The sequence below is a fragment of the Suricata suricatta genome, chromosome 5 (genome assembly GCF_006229205.1).
Source record: "Suricata suricatta isolate VVHF042 chromosome 5, meerkat_22Aug2017_6uvM2_HiC, whole genome shotgun sequence".
In the NCBI taxonomy this organism is placed as follows: Eukaryota; Metazoa; Chordata; class Mammalia; order Carnivora; family Herpestidae; genus Suricata; species Suricata suricatta.
The window spans coordinates 90558452-90585172 of NC_043704.1; the positions used below are offsets into that span (position 1 = coordinate 90558452).

Here is a 26721-nt window from a genome sequence, read left to right on the forward strand (position 1 = left end):
TGAGATATAAATAAAGTCAAATTTGTTATTTCTTTCTTCTATATCAGAAACATTAAGTGTATTTCACTTAATCCTAAAAACTGTGTCTGAGATGTATTTCATTATTTTTAAAGATGTAAATTTTGAGATGTGGAAAAGGTTAGTAACTTGTAAAGGCTCCCAAACTCTCTCTGTTCATAGCACCTGAGCACCCAGCAATTTTTCTATGGTGTCCCTAGACTAAAGTGTCGGGGGCTGCCAAGTTTTCTGTCTGCCTCAGGCAAGGATTATCACTCTCTGGAGAGTAAACCAGTAAACAAGATTTGCAACTAGAGGCTGGAGACTGCTATTTCCTGGTCAAAATAACTTTGGCTTCTGTCATGCTGGGTCAGACGTGGAGTGGCCAAGGTGCACAAAAGATCAAAACCGTATTTTGGATTATTCAGTGCTAACTCCCCCCCTTCCCAGCATTGCTGAGGCAAATCTGAGCGTTTCTTTTGATATTCATTTAACTCTGTTTACCTGGTAACTGACCTAGGTCAGTTACTTTGTTTTCCTGCCTTGAAACCTTTATAAGAGACAGTTTTCTGAATAAAGCTCTCTTTCTTGCCTGATCGGAAACCATGAGTGCTGTCTTCACTCTCTGCGTCTCCCTCTCCTGCCCCCTTTTTCTCTCCCTCCCTCAGGAAAAGAACCCGCGATGATTCTCTGCCCTGCCGGATGGAAGGCGAAGTAAACAGGTACCACCGAACTCAGGGTCGAGAGCACTGGACCTGGCCGGCCTCCGGTTAGGACACTAAAGGACACAGATAACAGACAGCTGGCAAAATGGCAGCATGCGGTGCTCCTCAGAACTTCATTCCAATGAGACAATCATTAAAGATAAAAATTACAAAAAAAAAATATTAACATTTATGGAAATTGTCTGAAGGTTATGAAGCAGAAAAGGAAATACTTATTTAAGAAAGTCTACCGAATCTCACTATAAACATCAAGAGTCTCATGTACTTGAACCAGACCTACTTCTCTTCCCTCTCTCCTCTTTTCCCATGATGAAAGCTCCACTCTTAGTGGATGGAATCATGAAGCCAAGGCTTCCTCCCCCTCCCACTCTTAGCCAAGGGCTAGAATATCTCTACAGAAGAGCCCAGCCACCAGTGTTTCTCACTTTCATCCTGCTCTGTGTTACAGAGACTAAATTCCAGGCAAGTGTGGCCAAGAAGGTAAAGATTCACTCTCTCCACCCAGCCTCCACTCATAGTACAGAACTTTATGACAGGCACAGCAAGCCAAGAATACTGGAACTCAATAGCCCTTGACTCAGTTCACTTGTAGAGAGAAGTTCCATGCTAGCAAGGGCAAGACAGGAAGATGGATGACTGCTCGCTATCCCACATCACATCTTGCTTATAAAGCAGGAATCACACTCCAAGAGAAGCAGGCAAAATGGCCAGATCTTGAGGAGTTGTTCAGAGAATTTTACCCTGGGAAAAAGGGAAATCCTTCTGTTTGGATCCTACCAGAAGGATCTAAAGTTCTCCCAAGATAACTGACTTTATTTTGAACATAATGTGGGGAAGTTCAAGTCTAAGAGTGCTCTCAAAACAAAGGATATTTAGTGGCAAGCAATTCAGAGAAGGCTGGTAGCTTCAAGAGGGCAACCAGCTAAACTATAGGCCAAATAGTTTACTAAAAAGAACCAAGGAATGTGATGATTAAGAATAGTCCTTTCAGGATGAGAACAAGCTCAGAGACCAGCCTCAAAAATTATGCCTGCAATTACTGGAAGCTAATAGATGGGTGCAATACCAACAGAGGCAGACAGATTAAAAGAGATTGATGAAAAAGAAAAAGAGAGCCCACTGAAATTACTGCCGTCCCAAAGGAAGTCACCAGATGGTCCTTGAATCCACAGAAACAAATAAGATGAAGAAATTTTAAATAAGAAGATTAAGATAACACATGTCATAAATAAATATTTGCTATCCTTTCATTTTTTCTAAAAACTACTAAATTATATAAAGTAACAATTATAACAATATATGGTTGAATGTGTAAAATATATAGATGTAATATCTATAACAATAGCAGAGTAAGACATAAGAGAGGAAAGATAGTTATAAAGGAACAATGTTACTATATCTCACTGAATTAAATATAAATCGGAGTAGATTACAAAGTTAAGATGAATATGGTAAGTTACAGAGAAACCACCAAGAAAATAACTCCAAAAATACATTATCAAACTCACTTAAAAAATTAAAATGTTACATCAGAAAATATTTATCTAATGCAAAAGATTGAAGTAAAAGGGGAATCAAGGAACAGAAAATCCACAAAAGATACATAAAGTCAAGGAGCAGATGTAAACCCAACTATGTAAAAAACTATCAAAAATATTGTGTGAATGAATTTAAAATCTAATCAAAATAAGAGATTGTGAGACTGGATATAACAAGATCCAACAATGTAATGCCTACAAAAGCCACACTTTATATTTAAAGATACAAATTGTTTGAGAATAAAAGAATGGAAAATATATGCGCATCATACAAACAACAATCATAAGACTTATGTAGTGGCTATACTAATCTCAGACAGTATAGATTTTAAAACAAAAATTTTACTAGAGACAAAGAGGTACATTTTACATTAATGAAAAACTCAAACTATTAAGATATGGCAATATAAAAAATATGTACATGGCTTAAAAGAGAGTCCCCAAAATATGAATTAAAACTGACAGGGTGAAGGGGGAGCCAAGGTCACTTAGTCACTTGAGCATCTGACTGTATTTTGGCTCAGGTCATGATCAAACAGTTCATGGGATCCAGCACCACATCAGGCTCTGCACTGTCAGCAAAGGGATCCTATCTCTCTCTCTCTCTCTGCTCCTCCCCCATTCCTTCCTTCCCTTCATCTCTTTCTCTCTCTCTTTTTCTCTCTCACTCTCTCTCTCAGAACTTTCTCTAGGATTGACCATACACTAGCACATAAAACAAGCCTCAATAAATTTAAATGATTAAGACCATTCAAAGTGTTTTCTCCAACCACACTGGAATGAAACTAAAAATCAGCAACACAAACAAAACTTGGAAAATTCAAAAAGATGTGGAAATTAAACAACATTCTCCAAAATAAGCGACAGTCTGAAGAAGAAAATCACAAGGAAGTTAAAAAATAGCTTGAGATAAGTGAAAATGAAAACATTAAATACTAAAACTTATGGGATTAGTCTAGAGCTGTGCTTACATGGAAATTTATAAACATAAAAACCTATATTAACAGAGGAAAGACAGCAAATAACTAACCTAAACTGCTACTTCAAGATCTTGGTAAAAGAGAAAACTAAATATCTTTTAGCCATTTGTATGTCATATGTGGGAAAATGTCTATTCTAGCCCTTTGCTCACTTCATTTAATCAGGTTATTTGATTTTTTTTGCTATTGAGTTGAAGGAGTCCCTAATATATAGTTATCAAATATTTTCTCCCATTTTATAGTTGCCTTTCATAGGTCCACACGGGTGGTATTTTTTTTCTCTGTAAAAGCTTTGATATAGTCCCACTTGTCTATTTTTTCCCCTTTTGTTTTCTGTGCCTTTGGTGTCATATCCAAGAAATCACTGCCAAGACCAAGGTAATAAGCTTTTGCCTTATGTTGTCTTCAAAATGTTTTATAGTTTTAGGCCTTATGTTTAAGTCTCTAATTCATTTTATGTTGATTTTTGTGTAAGTTAAAACTCTAACTTCATTCTTTGGGATGTGGACATTCCATTTTCCCCACAGCAATTATAGAAGAGATTATTTTTTACCCACGGTGTACTCTTGAAACAATTGTTGAAGATCAGCTGGCCATACATTCGAGGGTTTAAATAGAGGCTGCATATTCTGTTCCATTGGTCTATATGTCTGTCTTTAGGCCTGCATCATACTGCTTTAGGTACTGTAGCTTTGTGATATATTTTTTTGGTCAGTAAGTGTGATGCTTCCAGCTTTATTTTTTTCTTAAAACTATTTGGGTACTTGTAATCCTTTGTGGATCCATATTAATTTCTGGATTTTTTTCTATTTCTGTAATAAAAAAAGAAAAGAACGGCCATTGGGATTTTGATAAGGATTGTGTTGATTGCTCAGTATCACTGATTATCGGGGAAATCCTGTTAGAATGGCTCTTATTTTTTAAAAGATAACAAGTGTTAGCAAAGATGCAGAGTAAATAAAACCCTTGTTCAATGTTGATGGGAATGTAAAATAGTACTGTCACTGTGGAAAATAGTATGGAGGCCTCTCAAAAAATTAAAAACAAAAATACTATATGATCCAGCAATATCACCTTAGGGTATTTACCCCCCCAAAATTGAATTCAGTACCTCTAAGAGATATTTGCATTTCCATGTTCATAACAGCATTATTCACAATAGACAATATATGGAAATAACTAGGATTCATCAACCAAGGAATAGATAAAGAAAATGTATATATAAATAAAATAGAATATTCAGTCTTAAGAACAAGCTGGAAATTCTGCCATATGAAACAATAAGATGAGCCCTGAGGACATTAGTCTAAATGAAATAAGCCAGTCCCTGAAAGAAACACATTGCATGATTCCACTTACATGAAAATATCTGAAATATTGAAATACATAGAATCAGAGAGCAGAACAGTGGTCTCCAGGGGCTGGGATAAAGCAAAATGTTGAGCTATTTCAATGTGTATGAAGTTTTGGTTTTGCAAAATCATTAAGTACCAGAGATCTATACAACATTATTATGCACATAACAATTTGTTGAGAGTAGATCACATGTAAAATGTTCTTACCACAATACATAATAAATTAGTTCAAAGATGTAGCATATAAAATCAATATAAAAATCAGTTATATTTCTATACATTAGCAGTGAAAAAATCCAAAATCAGCATTAAGAAAACAATTACATTTACAATAGTATCAAAACTAATACAATATTTAGGAATAAATTTAATAAAACTAGTAAAATATTTTTCTGTGAAAAATACAAAAAACCCTGAAATTATAGATTTAAATAGAGGCATCCTACATTCATAAATTGAAACTCATAATATTATTAAAATATCAATACTCCTTAAATTGGTTTCCAGATACAATGTAATCCCTATCAAAATCCCAGCTGACTACTTTGTTCAAAGTGATAAGCTGATCCTAAATTCCGATGAAAATTAAAGGAAATTGTCAAAATCTTGAAGAAAAGCAAGGGCGGAGTATCCACACTTCTAAATTCAAAACTTACTACAATGCTACAGACATTATAAACCAAGACTGCATGGTACTGGCATAAAAACAAACATATAGATCAATGGGATAAAATTGGAAGTACAGAAGTAAACCCTAAATTTTAGTCAATTGATTTTTGATAAGGGAGCTAAGACAAGTAAATAGTGGAAGAAAATTTATTTCATCAAATGTTGTGGGCAAAAGGGGCAATAGCTACTGTAAGAGTCACCTTGGAAGTCGCCTTGGGATGGCGACCAAGCGGCCATTTCTCTGGGGGCTGGGAGGAGAACACGTGCACAGACGATGACCTCCCCCCCAGACCTGGGATGTCCTGCCCCATTTGGACACAGCCAATCATGAAGCTCCAGCTTCCCATCACCCTGACAGAGGAGGCAACCTATTCCATCCCGCCACACCCCTGAAATGCCCTTACTTGATAATCTGCCCTCCCAAGATCAAACCCAGAACCCCTCACCCATAAAACCCCCCGCCCATTGCCTATCAGGCGTGACCTCCCCGACTCCCCACTCCCCAGGCCATGGGACCTCTCCCGGGAATCGCAGATCCCAATAAAGGCTTTCTTGGCTCCATAACGTAGTCTTTTTCCTCCCATCTCTGCCTCCATCTATTAAATCTTACAGGTACAAATGAAGAGTTGAGCCGCTTCCTCATACATCACATCAAATTAACTCAAAGTGTATAACAGACCTAAACATAAGAGCTTAATAAAATGTTTAGAAAATGTAGAAAAAACTGTCCAAGACCATAGATTAGGTAAAACATTCTTAAATATGACTTCAAAAAAAACCCTAGATAATGGACCTCATTAATATTAAAAATTTTCTGGCATAAATGAATACTATCAAAAAATGAGAAGACATCCAAAAGGAGAAAATATTTGTAAATCACATGTCTAATAAGGGACTTGTACTGAGTCAATATGTAAGTATCTAAAACTCTTAACAACTCAACAAAAAAGATAAATAACAAATGGACAAGGGATCTAAATCGATATTTTCCCAAATACACACAAATTACCAACAAGTACAGTAAAAGAGAATTAACCATTAGGGAAATGCAAACTAAAACCACAATGAGATACTGCTTCACATCCACAATGATGTCTATATTCAAAAAGTATATAATAAATGTTGTGCAGGATGTAGAAAAATTGTAACCCTGATATATTGGTGGTGAGAATACAAAACACTGTTACTTTAGAAAACAGTTTGGCATTTCCTCAAATGAGTAAACAAAGTTATGACTCAGCAATTCCACCCCAAGCTATATTATCCAGAGAAACAAAAACATCTGTTCACACAAAAACTGGTATACAAATGTTAACAGTGGCTTTATTCCTAATAGCCAGAAAGTGTAAATAACCCAATGCCTATCAGATGTTGAATGAATAAGTTAAGTTACCTAATAGAATATTATTCAATAATGAAAAATACTGAAATAGTAATACATGCTACAATATGGATGAACCTATAAAGCATTATGCTAAGTAAAGAAGCTAGTCACAAACACTGTACTGTATGATTCCATTTAGATGAGATGCTCAGAATAGGTAAATCTATAGAGAGAAAATAGGTTAGTAATTGCCTCAGTCTAGAGGCTGGAAAGAATGAGGAATGCCTGACAATGGATATCGTGTTTCTTTTTTGAGAGGAGGTAATGAAAATCTGAAAATAAATTTTGGTATTTGTTGCACAAACCTGTGAATGTACTAAAACTACTGAGAAATGTATGGCATGTAAATTATTCATTATAGCTTATTTCATTCATAAACATATGAAATAGGTAACAGTTCTGTATTTTAGTTAGATCCAGTCTACTCAATATTTATATCCTAATAATTTCAGCTATTTAAAAAATTCACCTACATTTACTATTTTTTAATTACATTCTGAAATACCTAATTACTTAACTATGGGATTTGTGTTCCTGTGGATCATAATACTTCTTAAATCGCAGTGCAAACAACCACTCTCATTTCCTATATCATATTGCTATTCACTCGGTAACTGCTTTATCACGTAAACTTGTAAAATCCAGCTTTGTAAATATGTGATATCATTGAAAGGAATACAGCACAACCTATTGTTTAAAGGATAAATTTCTTGAGCTAGTAGTTTGCACAATGAACAACAGATGTCTAACAGATGTCCAGTATCTTTTTGTTTTCCTTGAAAAATTAAAATATCCTGTGATGCTCCTCAGTGGCCCTCCTAGTAGTTTTACTATGCTTCTGTGTTGTTTGGAAACAGTTGCCCTAGTAGATACAATTGGTAAATGGCAGGGCATGATTCATATGCCTAACTTTGTCAATACTAATTGTCTACTTAACTCCTGAAAACTGAAGTGCTGGATGCTTTAATCAAAATTATTTAATCTCCAAAAAAGTTTATAATATAATCAAAATTCAGATTATAACTCTTATCATATTCAAATTAAAGTCAAAGGGTAAAATCAGCCTGGGTCACCAAAATGAAGAAACATTCTTAACTTTAGAAAGAAAAATCATTTCAAGAAGAATCTGAGTTTTGGCAAAGAATTGGTAAGTTATTAGCACTGCCTTTCTGAGGACCATTTAGTTAGACAATTCCTTGGTCTCACATAAACACAAGTTTGTAAATGAAAAACAAATCTGTATTTTATATGTTTCACAGAAGGTTTAAACATTTAATAATTTTGGATTTTGAAGCAGGTATATGAAACTTATATCATATGTTACACTGTAGTCACACCAAAACTAAAGGCCAAAACTCATTTCAGACACAATTCAGAGAAAAATGGTGACATATGGACATGTTACTCTGTCATGTAATGTTTCTTGTATTAACATTAAGAAACAAGTATTTTTATTGAGGCACTAGAACGTATTGGTTAGAATACTAAAATTGTCTTGAGGTTAATAGAGATTCAAATCCCAACTGATCCATTTACTAGTTGCATCTTAATATCCCTGAGCTTAAGTCTCATGAACTATGAAATGAATATAATCTTCACATGGCGGTTAAAAAATCAAACAAGCAAAACTTAAAATACTTAATATAGCTCCAAACATAAATGAAGAACTTACAAATTCTGGTAGTTATCAGTTATTTTTAAGAGAATTATTAATCCCTTTACATTTCCTTTAATACCCAAGTCCTAAATTCAGAATATCTGTTTTAAAAAAATGAAGAGGATGTGATGCCTGGATGGTTCAGTCGGTTAAGTGTCACGCTCAGGTCAAATCCAGCTCAGGTCATGATCTCACCGTTAATGAGTTTGAGCCCCGCGTGGGGCTCTGTGCTGATAGCTCAGAGCCTGAAGCCTGCTTCTGATTCTGTGTCTCCCTTTCTCTCTATCCCTTCCCTGCTCATGCTCCCTCCCTCCTCCCCCTCTCAAAGAATAAATAAACTAAAACATTAAAAAATAAAATAAAATAAATATATTTTAAAAATTAAAAAATGAAGGGGAAGTCACACAAGCAAAGTCAATTTCAATCATCTACATTAATGGAAAGGATCAGTGATGAGAAACATGACATAATTACCAAAGCCCTTCTACTTATGGCTTTCATTGTGCACACACACATGCACACACATACACACATACACACACACACTATCTTTCTACAGTATCTATTAGGGCTCAAATATGTTATTTTAAAAAGTTATTTTAAGTAAAATTGAACATTCACATTAAGAATTCTACTTTAAAATCTATTCCATAACCAAAATGTTGAGAGTGCTCCTAGTCTCCCTTTATTAACAAATTACACAACACATAAAATTAAATAAAAAGCTCGAAGGCATCATTCAAGTCTTTGTCACTTGCATTTCATAAAAATGTCATTTCCATTAAAATGGCATTACATAAAAAAGATTTTTACTGGGGGAATTTTTCAGCAGATTAGCTGTCCTAATTACATTTTGCTTGGGCTAATGTTAAAATTAGTTTTTGTTCCCTAAGCACATATCAGCTGATAGCAGAGAGAAGGAGACTTGCAACTTTCTATGCAATGGAAAGAGACCACCTGCAATTAGGGATGTGCTTAATTTAATTCACAGCAATTAGTGTATAAAGGCAGGTGAATGTGATTTAATGGTACTCAAACCTTTTTTACTTTTTGGTGTAATTCTAGAGAGAAAAATCTTATAAATTAAGGTATGTAAGGGAAAAATCACAATTTAAAATCATGCACTGGAAAATAAAGTTTCTTACAGTATAAAGTCACTGCACATTAATTATAAATGAGAAATTGTTCCTCATATGATTCTATTCACCATTTTATATAAAACCAAGCAAATAAATTATCTGTTTAAATAATTTAATGAAATCACATCTTAATATTTACCAGTCATTTTTGGATGCACAATGCCTTAAAGTTCTGTCATGACTTCTAATAGCACATATTAAATATTTACAGAAATGAAAAAGCAACTGCATTTTGATTCAGTTATCTAAATGAATTCTTTGAAGGTGAAGGTTAGACTGAAGATCATTTTTATAAGATCAAGGATCCATACTAATATCTTATGCATGAAAAAGTACAGTATTTGATGACCAAGAAATATTGATTAGTTGATGTGAGTAGCATCAATAAAGAATAGCTTTCTTCTTGTTCTGACTTTAGAACATCCTTTTCTAAAAATTGAGTTTTTGATACTGGATTTTCTGACTTCAAAATATTAAAAATAAAATTCAACACTCATTTACTGAACACCTATTATCTGCAAATCACTGGATAACAGAAAGCCTTATAGAGGATACTAAGACAAGACAGAGAAGCTCTTCCTTCATCATGCCTCCCAAAGGAGTTTATAATTAATGAAGGCAGTGTTTTTCAATCTGTAATGTGCATAGGGATCTCCCAGGAATCTTGGTCTGGGGTGTGACCTGGCATTCTGCATGTATAATATGCTACCTGACAACATTCACAGACTACTCTGGAGAGGCAAGAGAATCAGAGGCTGGATTGATAAGAATGGGAGAATTTTCATGACAGGTAATAAAGGAAGAGATTTCTCCAAACAGTAAAGGAGTTAGGAATAGGGAATTTCAAGACTAGTTCATGGAACAATTGATATTCTTGTGGATCTTGAAAGCTGAGCACTCTTTTAATGAACAGAGATTATTGAAAAAGGGCAATCAAGTATAGAAAAAAGATCAACAAAAATGTCAGGGCAGAGTAGACAGAAAATGCAGCACTTTTGGAGAGAATTCTAAATAATATCAGCAAGTAGAAGTTCAATGAAGGGGGAATAAAACAACATAAGTAGCAAAAAATGAATTAAATATTGTGTTTATTGTTTTCACTATTAATAACCATACCAAATCTAGTACTATCCTATGACTCATAAAGTGTTTTCATATCTATTATCCTCAGGGTGTTCTTATAACAATTCTATGACAGATTTTTGTTGCTTTTTGACATAACCAATTTACAGGGGAGTCTGAAGATAACATGTTGTTTAGAACAAGTATAAGCAGCCAGTTAGTGCTGGATCCAAACTCCAAAAATTTTTCCCATAAAACATTATCTCTAGACCATTTAGAGAGTAAGAAACCATATTTTAACTAAGAGAAACAATACAGAAGCAAAGTACTTTTTTTCTCTAAGATTCACTTTATCACAGTGGTCAGGTAATGAGAAAACCCTTGTCTCTTCTTTTCTAACATTAATGGGAATTCACCTAATATCTCACTGTTAATGATGCAGCTTCTTGGTTTGACTCAAGTTCCTTACAAAGATAACGAAATAAACTTCCATAGTTCTTAAGAATTTTGAACAGGAATGGGTTTTGAGTTTTACCTGGGATGCAGGGCTGATTCAATATCCACAAAACAATAAATGTGATACATCACATCAATAAAAGAAAGGGCAATAACCACATGATCCTCTCCTTCAACGCAGAGAAAGCATTTGACAAAATAGAGCATCCTTTCGTGATAGAAACTCTCAAGAAAGCAGGGACAGAAGGATCATACCTGGAGATCATAAAAGCCATATATGCAAGACACAACGCTAATATCATCCTCAATGGGGAAAAACAGAGAATGTTAATATCCTCAGTGGGGAAAAATTGAGAGCTTTCCCCCTAAGGTCAGGAACAAGACAGGGATGCCCACTGTCACCACTGTTATTCAACATAGTATTGTAAGTCTTAGCCTCAGCAATCAAACAACAAAAAGAAATAGGAGGCATCCAAATCAACCAGGAGGATATCAAACTTTCACTCTTCGCAGATGATGTGATACTCTACAAGGAAATCCCAAAAGATTCCACCAGAAAACTGCTAGAACTGATCCAAGAATTCAGCAAGTCAGAGGATATAAAAATCAATGCACAGAAATCAGTTGCACTTCTACACATCAGTAATGAGGCAAAAAAGAAAAGGAAATCAACAATTGATACCATTTACAATTGTACCAAAAACCATAAAATATCTAGGAATAAATCTAACCAAAGAGATGAAAATTCTATATACTGAAAATTATAGAAATCTTATGAAAAATATTGAAGACACACAAAAAAAGGAAAAATATTGCATGCTCCTGTATAGGAAGAACAAATATTGTTAAAATGTCAATACGACCCAAAACAATCTACATATTCAATGCAATCCCTATCAAAGTAACATCACTATTCTTCACAGAACTAAAACAAACAATCCTAAAATTTCAATGGAACCAGAAAAGACCCCAAATAGCCAGAGCAATCTTGAAAAAAAAAACCCAAAGCTGGAGGCATCACAATCTTAGACTTCAAGATGCATTACAGAGCTGTAATCATCAAGTATGGTACTGGCATAAAAACAGACACTCAGGTCAATGGAACAGAAGAGAGAATCCAGAAATGAACCCAAAAATGTATGGCCAATTAATCTTTGGCAAAGCAGGAAAGAAAATCCAACGGAATAAAGACAGTCTCTTCAGCAAGTGGTGCTGGGAGAACTGGACAGTGACATGCAGAAAAATGAACCTTGATCATTTTCTTACACCATACACAAAAATAAACTCAAAATGGATGAAAGACCTAAATGTAATACAGGAAGCCATCAACCTCAAGGAGAAAGGTCAAAAACCTCTTTGACCTTGGCTGCCGCAACTTCTTACTCAGCATGTCTCCAAACGCAAGGGAAACAAAAACAAAAATAAACTATTGAGACCTCATCAAAATAACAAAAATAAAAAATAAAAGACTTCTGCACAGTGAAGGAAACAATCAGCAAAACTAAAACTAAAAGGCAACTGGCAGGAGGGGAGAAGATATTTGCAAACAACCTATCAGATAAAGGCTTAGTATCCAAAATCTATAAAGAACTTATTAAACTCAACACCCCCCAAAAACACAAATAATCCAGTGAAGAATTTGGCAAAAGGCATGAATAGACACTTCTCCAAAGAAGACATTCAGATGAACAGCTGACACAAAGAAAAATGCTCACCATCACTCATCATCAGGGAAATAAAAATCAAAACCACAATGAGATACCACCTCACACCTGTCAGAATGTCTAACATTAACAACTCAGGCAACAACAGATGTTGGCAAAGATGCGGAGAAAAATAATCTCTTTTGCACTGCTGGTGGTAATGCAGACTGGTGCAGCCACTCTGGAAGACAGTATGGAGGATCTTCAAAAAATTTTAAAAAATAACTACCCTATGACCCAGCTATTGCAATACTAGGTATTTATCCAAGGGATAAAGGGATGCTGTTTCAAAGGGGCACATGCATCCCAATGTTTGTAGCAGCACTATCAACAATAGCCAAAGTATGGAAAGATTCCAAATGTACATCGATGCATGAGTGGATAAAGAAGATGTGGTAAATATATACAATGGGGTATTACTCGGCAACCAAAAAGAATGAAATCTTGCCATTTGTGGATGGAACTAGCGTGTACTATGCTAAGCAAATTTAGTCAGAAAAAACAAATATAATATGGCTTCACTCATATGAGAACTTTAAGACACAAAACAGATGAACATAAAGGAAAGAAAGCAAAAATAATAAAAAAAACAGGTGGGACAAAACATAAGAGACTCTTAAATATGGAGAACAAACAGAGGGTTGCTGAAGGAGTGTGGGAGGGGGGATGGGCTAAATGGGTAAGGGGCATTAAGGAATCTACTCTCAAAATCACTGTTGCACTCTCTGCTAACTAACTTGGATGTAAATTAAAAATGAATAAATTATAAAAATAAATAAGTAAATAAATACATGTAAATAAAAGAACCACATATTTAATAAACACATAACTGCTATATTCATAGGTACCATCTAGAAATCATGAAATGCAGTCATGAAAGATAGCCTCTTCAAAAAGTTGCCATATTAGTCTTAGAAAAGTAGAACCGAAACACTACTTATATTTTAAAAATTAAAGAGAACAACTCACTAATCTAGGTGAGAATATTGAGAATAGCTGTAAAGTCTAACTATTTTATAGAAATTCAATTGCATTCATCATGACTGCATACAGTTCTTAAGTAGCTTAACAAAACTTAAATTCAATTTTATGATAAGGTTAACAGATACCTGTGGTAAAAATATCAATGAACCAATTAACTGAACTTTGTAAACTGATATTTTGCAAAGGTTTATGATTATTTATTCTTTTAAAATAGTTTGAGTAACCATTCAGACGTGATTAATCTATGATTTCTATTGATCAAGTAAAGGTTAATTATTTATTAGTTACTCCATCTGAATCTCCAAATTCTGAATGCACGACATACAAAGGTCCTATAACAATCCCATTATTAATTTCAGGATCTTAGAAAAATGTAAATCTAGTATATACAAAGAAGTTTGTCTATAAGAAGAGTCTGTGATTTTAACATGCAAATTTATTGGATGAAACAACAAACCTCTTTTCATAAGTACCTGCACATGAGAGAAAACTGAAGCCTATGCATTCCCTAAATGTAAAGCATTGAAGCCTAATCATTAAATTAAAAATTGAAATATGAATGTTCCTTTAAAAACTCTCCCTAATAAAATCCTAAAAACCTAGGCTATTTTAAACAACCCAAACTGTGAACACTCTATAGCTTTGGTGGAAGAAAAAGATTGTCATTTTCACTTTAAATTGTATGGTATGATGAATATTACTCTCTAGTGTTAAGACTAAAATCGTCACGTTGAACTAACATTTTCTTTTACAAAAGTTACTTATATTCTTCTAACTCTTCTCTTCCATATTACTAGGGTAAAGTCCAAGAAACACTAAATGACTGGAAAATGCTAGAAATACATTTAATTACACATGCACATACATTATATGTATCTCTACCAGAAGTAAGCTCCCTCGTCAATGCTCTCACTCTCGGTCTCTACGTAAGTATGTACGTATGTATGTACGTATGAATGTATGTATGTATAACTGCATTAAGGATATGAAGTTTATATAATATTTGGTACATTTACAATTCAGTTATTTTCTTATTTAATTTAAGAATGACTTCTTTAATACATTCAATTTTGAAATAAAGCATATTAACACTAGAGAAAATAACGTGGTTATAAAAGGTGCAATTTTAGTACTCTCACCAATGGTGAAATTTCCATTTCTCTTGAATTTTATTTGTGGACATTTGGGATTTTCTCTGAATCTAACACCAAGTGGACACACCATAACAAGTAAAATATATGAAGTGCTCAAAATTTAGTATTTGTTTAATATTTGTTCTTAACAATGCTAAAATATAAATTTTAAGATAAAAAATGATTTCTCATAACTGCACATTACATGAGAAACAAATAATATGACTAAGACACATAAATAACATGAGTCTACTTGTTAGTTCTTCTTTAGTATTACCTTGGGTACTTATTATCCTATTAACTGTGTTTTCCCCTTGACACTGTAAGAGTCAACTCAGTGACTAAATATTTAAATGTTGTACCATGCATTTAAACTCTTAATCATGCTGTATTGAGATTATCAATGGTGCTTCTAATTTTGACCCTGAATAAAATCAATAAGCTGATGCTGAAATATTTAAACGGTATATACCCTCACACAGGAGACTCAATTATCAAGATAATAATTGTCTTCAATTTTGTAACTGAAACATCCTACATCTAATAATAAAACAAGCCAGATGAACCATTTTTAGAAGGAACTGGGAACCAATGCATGATATATAACAATACTTATATATATCTCTACCAGAAGCAAGCCCCAATGCTGATAAGTCCTACTCCTACCATGCAGAGAACTCTTGTGTCCCATAACAGAAGAGCCTATTCAAATACAAGTTGGTTAGATATCAAGTCTTTATGAGCCATGAAAATTATAGGCAACATTTAAATTTTAAATTAGTCATTAATTTAAAAATAAGAGAATTAATTTAATGTTCTATGATAACCAAAGTATAATGATATTGTTGATACTATGGGCAGACAGTAAAAATTTTAATATAAAAATACTCAGGTTCCACGTGAACTAGTTAGCTAAAATGTTTTTAGGTTTCTCAAGGGATAAAAGGAATGAATTAAAGGATATACAAATTTATACTTCATAAAGTAATTATGCCCCTCTTAATCATCAGTATAATTTTGTTTGATAAATTTGTTTATTTATTTATTTTGAGAAAGAAAGAGTACAAACAGGAGAGGGCAGAGAGGGAGGCGAAGAAGCCCAAGCAGGCTCCATGCTGTCAGCGCAGAACCTGACAGTGGGCGGGTCTCAATCTCATGAACCATGAGATCATGACCTGAGCCAAAATCAAGAATTGGATGCTTACTGGACTGAGCCACCCAGGTGCCCAATCATCAGCATGATTTAAAATGTTTGTTTTAAATGTTTTATAGACACTAAGATGTGTTTGTATGTGTTATACACAGAAACCTTGATAATGACTAATTAATGATAATTAACTATCGGGCTAGCTACTGACAAGAAGGAATCTAACAGTCATTGAGTCCTTTGTCCCAAACACTGGTTCTGCTTGAATCCCTTTTCATTTTCTGCACCATCATTCAGCTTCTGTCTCATAAAGCCAATTCTCTCAGCATTCCCCCAGTCCCTCCTACTTACTCCCTTCCCTTTGCCTGGAATACACTTTCCTCTTCTCAGAAGAAGTCTCTCTAAGCCTACCCACCCTTGGCGTTATTAGAGGAGTCCTATCCCTCCCTGTGTATATGTGTGATTTTACCTGATCAATATTAGAAATCCCATTAGAATGTAAGCTATACAAAGGTAGATTTCTGGATCCTATGTCTGTTTTTCCTCACTAGTGTAATTATAGCACCAACTCTTTGAATTTTAAAAATATTTCCTCAGTGAATGACTAATTTACTTGTACCTCTTATCATGTCTTTTTTTAATCTCATAACCAACATTCATGTTATTATGTTATTTTCTTTATTATTTTTAGAGAGACTGAGTACAGGAGGGGGCAGGCGGTGTGGTAGAGGTTGCAAGAAAGAGAGAGAAAATTAAGCAGGCTCCATGCTGGGCATCGATCTGGGCTTGATCTCATGAATGTAAGATCATGACCTGAACAAAAATTGAGTCAGATGCCCAACTGACTAAGCCGCCCAGGTGCCCCATTATTTTCTAAGTAAGATGTCATTGTGCGGATTTGAAGTCTTCAGGGCAGCAATTTTGAACATGGCACAAAATATCCAAAAGCAGATTCTGTCAGTTAAATTTGTACTTCTAAATTTATAATAAAATAAGGAAAATGAGATAAACTATAATAATGACACATTTCTTCATAGTGTCAGGTAAACTGTGAAACTGTAACACTTTGGGCAAAATCAAGAGTCCTTTCTGAAATATTTGTCTTTAGACAACTGTCAAAGTAAACAAAACAATAAAAGTCAAGAATAAATAAACTTACCATAGTACCCTTTTTAATGGGAGTGTCACTGTGGCAAGAGACACTGGAACATGCCTGGAGAGTCAAACAACGCCCAGGGCAAAGGAGCCTCACAAGCAGTAGTTACCACTATGAACTCAATAGCCATGATATTATTAAGCATTTGGGAGCTTGACTTAAAAAAGGAAACATTTTTTTTTCAAATTGAGGTGCTTTCAAATGAGAAATTAACTTTAAGGCTAAATATACATCGCAGATGATGTAATCAAAGTATATTTAAATCTACTGAGAACAAAAACAAGTTTCATAACACTTTGAAAAACTGTAAAGGAAATTGGCATGAAGTGGTTTTTAATCATTAGCTAACTTTTAAAAATATTCTTCAGTAGAAAATATCTAGTTACTCTGCATTTTTCACATGCTTCCAGAATGAGATGTATTGGAGACACCTGGCTGACTAAGCCTAACCTGTCAGACGATTCGTGATCTCAGGGCTGTGAGTTCAAGCCCCACGTTGGGTGCAAACTCACTTAAGAGGGGGCAAAAAAAAGAATGAGATGTGTTGAAAATGAGTAAAAACACATTATCAATGCTATGAAGTCAAATAATATGCTAGTGTCCATATATTTTGTGTCCACATAAGTCTAAAGATAGCAACATTGCAATTCTAGCAGCTTGACTGGTTTAGCAATTTTAAAAGCTATCACAGATATAATTTGTCAGGCAGCCTATAATGAAAATTTATGAAAATTAAAGTAACAACTTGGTCAACTATTTTTAAAAACATTATTTATGCAGTATTGTACCAATCCTCTAGTATTCAAACTTATTAAGTTCAGTGCTCCATGTATTTAGACCTATGTCTTTTCCTCTCCACCACAGCTGGCTGGGGGAGGAGCGGGGAGCTATTAAACATGAACGAATTGGAGGAGAAGCACTATCAGACAGAATAAGGCTCCTTATATCAGAGATAGAATAGCTTCCACTTGCTGAGTGTGCACTCTGCTAAACTAGTTATGTTCTTAGATTTTCATGAAGCTCATTTAATCCTCACATCACCCATATGAAGGTAATAACCATTTTTTTTAAGAAAGAGAGAGGGTGCAAGTAAGCAAGGGGTAGAGAGAAAGGGAGAGAGACAGAAGAGTTGGCTCACCCCAAAATGGGGTACATGCTCACTGAAGCAGGGCTCATGCTCACCTGAGCTCAACCAATGCTGGACTCAAACTCATGAACCATGAGATCATGACCTGAGTCAAAGTCCCATGCCTAACTGACAAAGCCACCCAGGCACCCTAAAGACTGATTTTTTAAGTTTATTTCATGTATGTATGTATGTATTTTGAGTGTAAATATAGGATGAGCAGAGAGGGAGAGAGAAAATCCCAAGCAGTAAAAGTGCCAAGCCTAAACCAAGGCTCAAACTCAAAACTTTGAGGTTATGACCAGAGCCAAAACCAAGAGTACCATACTTAACCAACTGAGCCACCCAGACAGCCCCTGGTTATAACCATTATTAACCTCACTAAAGAGGTAGAAATTGAGGCACAGATAGTATAATGACTTTCTCAAGGAAATGTTGCTGGTAAATAAAGAATAAACGTGGATAAGATAGAGTCTGTGCACATCCAAAGCCCACACAAAACTTCCTACTCCAGCAAAAGTGAAAAGCTAATTGAAGAAATGCAACAAAGATGTGTAAAGTATTACATAGCACTCCCCTATCCCTTCTAATCCTACCACTTCAAGTAACCAGGGTGAACAAGCATTGGTTTCCTCCCACGCCTTAAGGTCCAAATAATGGGATCATATCTCACCACTTTAATTTGGGATAGATTTTAAGTGTTAAATTGTTCTATGTAGGAACACAGAATGTCTTCATAACAGGCATCCACAATTATCACATGATTTTCTATCCTTTAATAATATCATAAAATTTAGGATTCTGGATATTTTTGTGATATTTATTTTTAAGTGTTTAAATGTTTAATACTTTTTTACATTATTATGAATGACATTTTAATTTTCCATATCAATTTTTAAAGGTTCATGATGGTAAAAAGATGAGGTGAGGAATTTTGAATATTTTTGCCTTAATCTATTTACTATACTTGTTTATTTGTTCTGATTCTTACATTTTTAGGCATGCAATTGAATCATCTGCAAATAACAATTCTATCTCTTATCTTCCATGATTACTATCACATATCACATGGGTATATGTAGTGATTGTATTAGCAACAACCTAAAAAACAATGCTGAATATAATTGCTAATTTTCAACCTTCATGTATTGGTCCTTTCCATTATAATGCAGTTACTTTAACATTAATTTCATTATAGTTAAATATTCATTTTTAGAAAAAATTCTTTATCATGTTTAGGCAGTTTCTCTTGACTCATATTGTACATAGATTTTCAATTTCCAAAATGTGTGCAGATGATGAAAAAAGAATCCATACATTTTATCAAATGCTTCCCAATTTCTATACATAAATCAATATGCATTCTGATTATTAATGTGATGTTACTATAGATTATATTGATACATTTCTAACTTCCCAATATAAACTCATCCTTCCATTACTAGAACATATCCTACTAGAAACCTGTAATTAGTAAGTCAAAAGATACTAAATATTTTTAATTTAGAAAATTTGTAATTTTCTGTAGTTTCAGCTTTTTATAGAAATATCTCCTAATTTTAAAATCTTCTATACCATGGTTTTCTCCTTCAATATCTTGATGTTATACTTTCACTTTTTTTTTTACTGGGCTTATTATTTTCTCATTTTAATACATTCAAAACACCAAGTTTGATGTGCTTATCATTTCTATATGTTTAGTTTTCTATTCCATGTATGTTAGTTTTATACTTAATTCCTTTATTTTTATTGTTTATTGTTAATTAGAATGTTTAATTTACCTGTGTTGAGTCTTTAAAAATAGTTAAGGCTATCTATTTTTGCTGGTATAGCTTTAGCAGTTCACTACAAAGTATTTTTGGTAGTAACATTTTTGCTGTCCATTATGCAAAATACCTCTTTAATCCAGGGACTATTTAGAAATACATTTCATTAAATTGTTCATCCAAGAGTAGATAAGTATGTTGGGTTTTGTTTTTTTTTTTTGTCTTATTTTGGTTTGGTTTGGTTTTTGCTACTGTGTTTATAAGTAATGTTAGTAGGCTTTTGGTTCAGGTTTTTTGTTTTTGTTATAGGTTTTTTGGGGGCATTGATTTTAAGTGTATTAAATTCTAATAAGCAATACAACCTGCCAAATACTTTTAGAATTCTTTTTTCCTCAAGAACAATATTTTAGGGGAGGAGCCAAGATGGCGGAGACAAGGGAGCTCTGTAAACTTCGTCTGCCCATCTATCGAACTGAGAAGGACATTACCCTCATCTGCAAGAGCTGAAGGAGAAAATACAGACTCCAGAAAGAAGACAACCTCAAAGATGACTGAGTGAGTGAGTGCGAACAGGGGAGATTGGAAAACGGGCCAGCCCAAGACGGTTAGGGGAGGTGGGAGCCCCAGCACAACACAGGGAAAGGGTGCGGAGTCCCTGAGAGACAAAGGGAAGAGACAGAGAAACTGAACACGCTCATACTGTCTCTGGGGAAGAGATAAAGAACATTTAACTGTGCTCAGAGAGAGAAACTCTTACTCCATATATAAATGCTGGGTAGCCCAAATCCCAAACCCGGGTGGCACAAAGGAAAGAACAGCATCCAGCCCTGCACCATCCCCACGGAGAGTCAGCAGCCACAGCAATGGAGGCCCCAGGGGCACGCACTTTGGCTTCAGCTGCAGGAGTGGGAGCACACACCTCATTTCCACAGCGCATCTCGACTCCAGCATTGGCAGCGCGAATCCAGAATCCCAGGTGCCAGCAGGGAAAAAATAGCCCCCACCCCTACACGATCCTGGCAGGGAGTTGGCAGAGGTGAAGGCCAGGGTGTGCTTCAGCTGCAAGAGCGCCCAGCTCGTTTCCCCAGCACGCTGCACCTTGGGAAACAGCAGCACTCTGCCTGCACCAAGAAAAACTGCTCCCTCCCCCTACGCGATCTCTATCCCAGCTGGGGGCTGGGAGTCCACAGTGGTGTCTGTGAGGGCATGCCCTTCACTTCCTGCTGCGCACCTTGCCTCAGGCAGCACACCTTGCCTGGGGCAGTGGCAGCGCAAATCCTGGCTTGAGCCAAGAGAAACTGATCCCTCCCCCTACGCAATCATTATCCTTGCTGGGGGCTGGGAGTCAGCTAAGGTCTGTGAGGGTGTGGACCTCACCTCTGGCAGCAGCAGCAAAAATCCCTGCCAGCACCTAGAGAAACTGCTCCCTTCCCCTAAGAAGCCAGCCTCCAAAGCAGGTACATCTCATCTGTAGCAGCATAATAGTGCATGGACTAGGACTCTGAACCAAGGCAGGCCTGGAAAATACAACTTGGCTCAGCTGCGGCACAAGGAGATCAGACTCATTAAAGTGGCCTGCACTGCTTAGTTCCAATGGAACTTGGGGTGCTGCCATTCTACTCTCTGCAGCCACCAAGGCAGAGCCTCTGAGAGCAGTTCCCGAGACCTACTACACCAAACTACGCCTATTCGCAAGGGGGAGCTGCTGCTTTATTTTTCTTTTTTTTCTTTTTTTTGTACTTATTTTTTATTATTATTACCTTTTTTACTTAAAATTTTTCTTTAATTTTTACTCCTTATTTTCCTTTCTCCCTTCTCCCTTTTTTTTTTCTTTCTTGCCATCCAGATATATTCTTCTGTATCTCATCCTTATCTCTCTCCCCTCAACTGGTCATACACTTTTAGACTGTCCATTGTCCTTTGTTGTCTCTGAGCCCTTTTATTTTTTTTCTTCCTTCTTTTTGTCCCCTTCCTCTCCATTTTCTTTCTTTCTTTTCCCCATTTTAATTTATTTGTTTGTTTGATTTGTCTGTGTGTTTGTGTGCTTCTGTTCCCTCTGTGTTTGTCTGTCTATTTTCCTTCTTAGGGATACCCCGAGAAACAAGCCAAAGTGTGCATGACGGCAAGTCCCAAATATTGCTGAGTAGGAAAATAAAATATTCAAAGGCACAACAAGAATAACTGAGAGACACCATTAAAAGAATATTTCCTGAAACAACAGGCCCTGGACAGTCAATAAGCCTCCTTTAACAGAGCAATATTAACAGGTGCACAGTGCACAAGGAGCTTTTTAAAGCTGACAAGAAACAGAAAACTAGCAAAAATGACAAAATGAAGGAACTCTCCCCTGAAGAACCTCCAGAAAGAAGTCACAGCCACAGAACTGCCCAAGGCAGATCTAGACAACATACCAGATCAAGAATTTAAAAAGCTTGTCATAAAATTAATCACTGGGTTGAAAAAAGCATCAAAGAAGCAACTGAGACAATTACTAGGCACTTTGAAAATAGGTGTGATGAGTTTAAAAAGGTTATAAATGAGGTGAATAATAAAATGTAGGCAGCCACCTCAAGGACTGACGAGGCAGAGAGACGAATAGGTGAATTAGAAGATATAGTTACAGTAAAAGAGGAAGCTGAAAAAAAGAGAGAGAAATTGATCCAGGAGCAGGAAAGAAGAATTTGAGACCTGAGTGATACATTCAAACAGTACAACATCTGTATCATTGGAATTCCTGAAGAGGAAGACAGAGAGAAAGGTCCTGAAACAATACTAGACCAAATTATAACTGAGAATTTCCCAAATCTGGGAAAAGAAATAGACATTCAAATTCAAGAGGCACAAAAAAACCCCTTAGATTGTAATTTGAATCGACCTTCGGCATGACATATCATAGTGAAACTGGCAAAATATAAAGATAAAGAGAGAATTCTGAAAGCAGGTAAGGATAAAAAAGCCCTCACATACAAAGAGGACATCCAGATGGCCTACAGGCACATGAAACGATGCTCAACATCACTCATCATCAGGGAAACACAAATCAAAACCACACTGAGATACCACCTCATGCCAGTCAGAGTGGCTAAAATGAACAAATCAAGAGACTATAGATGCTGTCGAGGGTGTGGAGAGACGGGCACCCTCCTACATGTTGGTGGCAATGTAAACTGGTGCAGCCGCTCTGGAAAACAGTGTGGGGGTTCCTCAAAAAACTATCTGTAGAACTCCCCTATGACCCAGCAATAGCACTGCTAGGGATTTACTCAGGGGATACAGAAGTGCTGATGCATAGGGGCACATGTACCCCAATGTTCATAGCAGCACTGTCAACAACAGCCAAATCATGAAAAGAACCTAAATATCCATCACCTGATGAATGGATCAAGAAGAGGTGGTATATATATATACAACGGAGTATTACGTGGCAATGAGAAAGAATGAAATATGGCCATTTATAGGAAAGTGGATGGACCTTGAGGGTGTCATGCTAAGTAAAATAAGTCACGCGGAGAAGGACAGATACCATATGTTTGCACTCATAGGTCTAACAGGAGAACAGGAGAAATGTAATGGAGGACCAGGGGGAGGGGAAGAGGGAAAGAGTTGGGGAGAGAGAGGGATGCAAAACGTGAGAGACTATTGAATGCTGAAAATGAATGGAGGGTTGAAGGGGAAGGGGGACTGAAGAAAAGAGGTGGTGGTGATGGAGGAGGGCACTTGTGGGGAAGAGCACTGGGTGTTGTATGGAAACCAATTTGACAATAATTTTAAAAAAAACAATATTTTAGGGGCACCTAGGTGACTCGGTCAGTTAAACAGTCTACTTCAGCTCAGGTCATGATTTCGCAGCTTGTGAGTTCGAGTCCCACGTGGGGGTCTGTGCTGACAACTCATAGCCTGGAGCCTGCTTCGGATTCTGTGTCTCTCTTTCTCTCTGCCCCTCCCCTGCTCATGCTCTCTCTATGTCTTTAAAAAAAAAAAACTTAACAAAAAAATGAGAAGAGAAGAGAAGAGAAGAGAACCATATTTTGTAAATATCCAAGACATAACAGAAGGATGCCACTGTTTCTGTATGTAGGTGGCATATACAACTTTACAAAGCTGATTGTGAGCATACCATGAAAATCTGTAATGAATATATTTTCTTTTCTGTTAGCTTGTTCCTCTCACCACTAGTGATTCATATCAGTAGATTCATATACAATCAGTCTCTGCACTGACAGTGAGAAGCCTGCTTGGGATCCCACCCCCCCCCTCAAATAAACTGTGCGTATATACATATATATATATATATATATATATATGTATACACACACACACATAAAGTATATATACAGTTTTCTATACCTTCATTTTTTGACTACTATTTACCACAGACATCTCCAATATTAGCAATTATGTCTATATTTTGTAGTTCTTAGCTGTATATTACATGATATAGTATATTTATACTGCTATCCACGTCTACTGATAGACATTTATTTTGCTTTCAGTCTTTTGCCACTAAAAATGTTGCCACAATAATCATCTGCATACATATATAATACCTATTAATGTGCTCAATGACTTTGCCCCTGTCTCTGAGGTGGGATTGGGGTGCAAAAGTTTGTATTTTAAATGTTTAATAATTGCTGCCCGAATGTTTCCTCAAGAGCTGTTATAATTCACACTGCTGTCAGTGCCCTGCGAGTACAAATCCCCACATCAAAGCACATGCTATTCTGTCTTTGAAGAACCTTTGCCTCCAGATAGTCACATGACCTCACTCTTACTTTGTTTCTATTGAAATTTCTCCTCAGAGGTCTTCCCTTAACAGTTTATTATAACTACCTATTCTTTCTTCTAATTATTCTATATCTATCAACCTTGGCTTTTTCATAGTATTTACCATGACCTGATAGTATATTACTTAGATATGCATTTGTGAATTTATTGTCTGTGTCCCTTTCCGACATGTCAAAAGACCTTCTTTTCAATTAATTTCAGTTAATTCAAATCTGGTGCTTGGTAACAGGTTCCTACGGTCCTACTACCTTTTTGGTTTACTTCATACTCTAGAAAGGCTGCTCAATTGCTAGGGCAGCACTGGCCAATAAAAATAATTGTGAGACACAAATGTGATTCACATATGTATTATAAAATAGGAACCAGAAATGAAATATAAAGCATGTCTGTTTAATAGGGTTAAAGAAACGTAAGAAGGGATTAAAACTCTGAGTCAGTTCATGAGCCAGGACCATCTAAAAACTTCACAACAAAAATATAATTAAATTTAAAACTCCTGAAGTTTCAATAGCACTTTTGACAAAGTTCAAGGGGGAATCATTTAGGTAGAAAACATATATGAGAAAAGTTTCCGCAATGCAGCACTGAGAGACAAGGAAACAGAATATGTGCAAGAAAGAGTAAGACAAAGGATGGAGAGAGAAATCAAAATTCAATTGGAGTGACAGGTGGAGAAGAGAAAAAGAATAGAACAATGTAAGAAGACATAAGGAATAAGCATTTTTCAGAACTGATTATAATGCCAACCAGAGATTGTAGATGTTCAACAATGTCTAAATTGTATAAGTAAACAAATTTATATCTAGACAGATCACAGTGAAACTGAAGAACAAAGAGAAATTTTCTCAAAAGCAGCCAAAGAGAAAAGTAGACAATCTTCAAATAGCAAAGTGACAGCTTACAAGAGAATCAAAGTTGATCAATGTCTGTGATATGACAAATAAAACTGTCACCTTGAAATATAGGACAACCAAAATTTCCTAGAGATAATGATCAATATATAACAAAAGGTGAGGGCAGCCACAGTTGATTAGGGAAGATTCCCACAAGAGTAACAACACTTTAGCGACAGCACCGCAACCTGGTTCAACAGTTCAGGGAGCTCCTATTTCTCACACTGCTCAGCAGATGGCATTATGGGGAGCTGAGTCAGTGACAATTATACCTCTTTCTGGAGAGCATGTACAGGTTGAGGGGGTCATCCAGACGGCTTGGTCTTCTGTAATTCACCCACCACATGTGCAAACAGTATCATCTTTATCAGAAAATAAGGAGTCTCAGGGCTCATCAGACAGTACAGGCTCTTTACAGAAAGCCTGTGAGACCCTAGCATGGGGCCCATCTTACAGAATGTTGGAAGGTCTATTTTCTGAAGATACATGGGGCAGAAAAGGAGACAGATAAAACCCTGGAGTTTCTGCTGTCACTTCTGTCTGTTCCAACTCCCATCCATCAAACTAGCAGTGGACAGTACACTGCCCTTGCCCCAAATGGAGCCTTATAACTGGCCAGTCCAGGCACAGATGGAGTACAGTGACTTCAGACATTAACCATGACAAATTCAGGCAGTACTCAGCAAGGGACAACAATTCTCCAGGATGCACCAACCTCTGATGGACAGTAAATACTTGTGCCAAGTAACCAGGCGGTTGTACAAACCGCATCAGGAGATATCCACACATACCAGACCAACACCACACCTTCAGCTACTTAGCTGCCACAAACTATAGTAATGATATTTCCTGTGACACTTACATCTCAGACAACTAAGACAGATGACCTCTAACTGAAAAGAGAAATAGGTTGATGAAAAACACAGAAGTTGTTTGAGAATGTCGCAGAAAGAAGAAATACGTGCAGTGCCTGGAAAATGGATTTGCAGTCTTACAAAATCAAAATAAAACTCGAATAGAAGAGTTAAAATTTTTGAAAAACCTTTATTCCAATAAAACTGTTTGA

General features: G+C 35.9%; 1 pseudogene; it reads left to right on the forward strand.

The window, feature by feature from the left end:
• The first annotated feature begins 699 nt into the window (after window positions 1-699).
• Window positions 700-26721, forward strand: LOC115291207 (annotated as a pseudogene).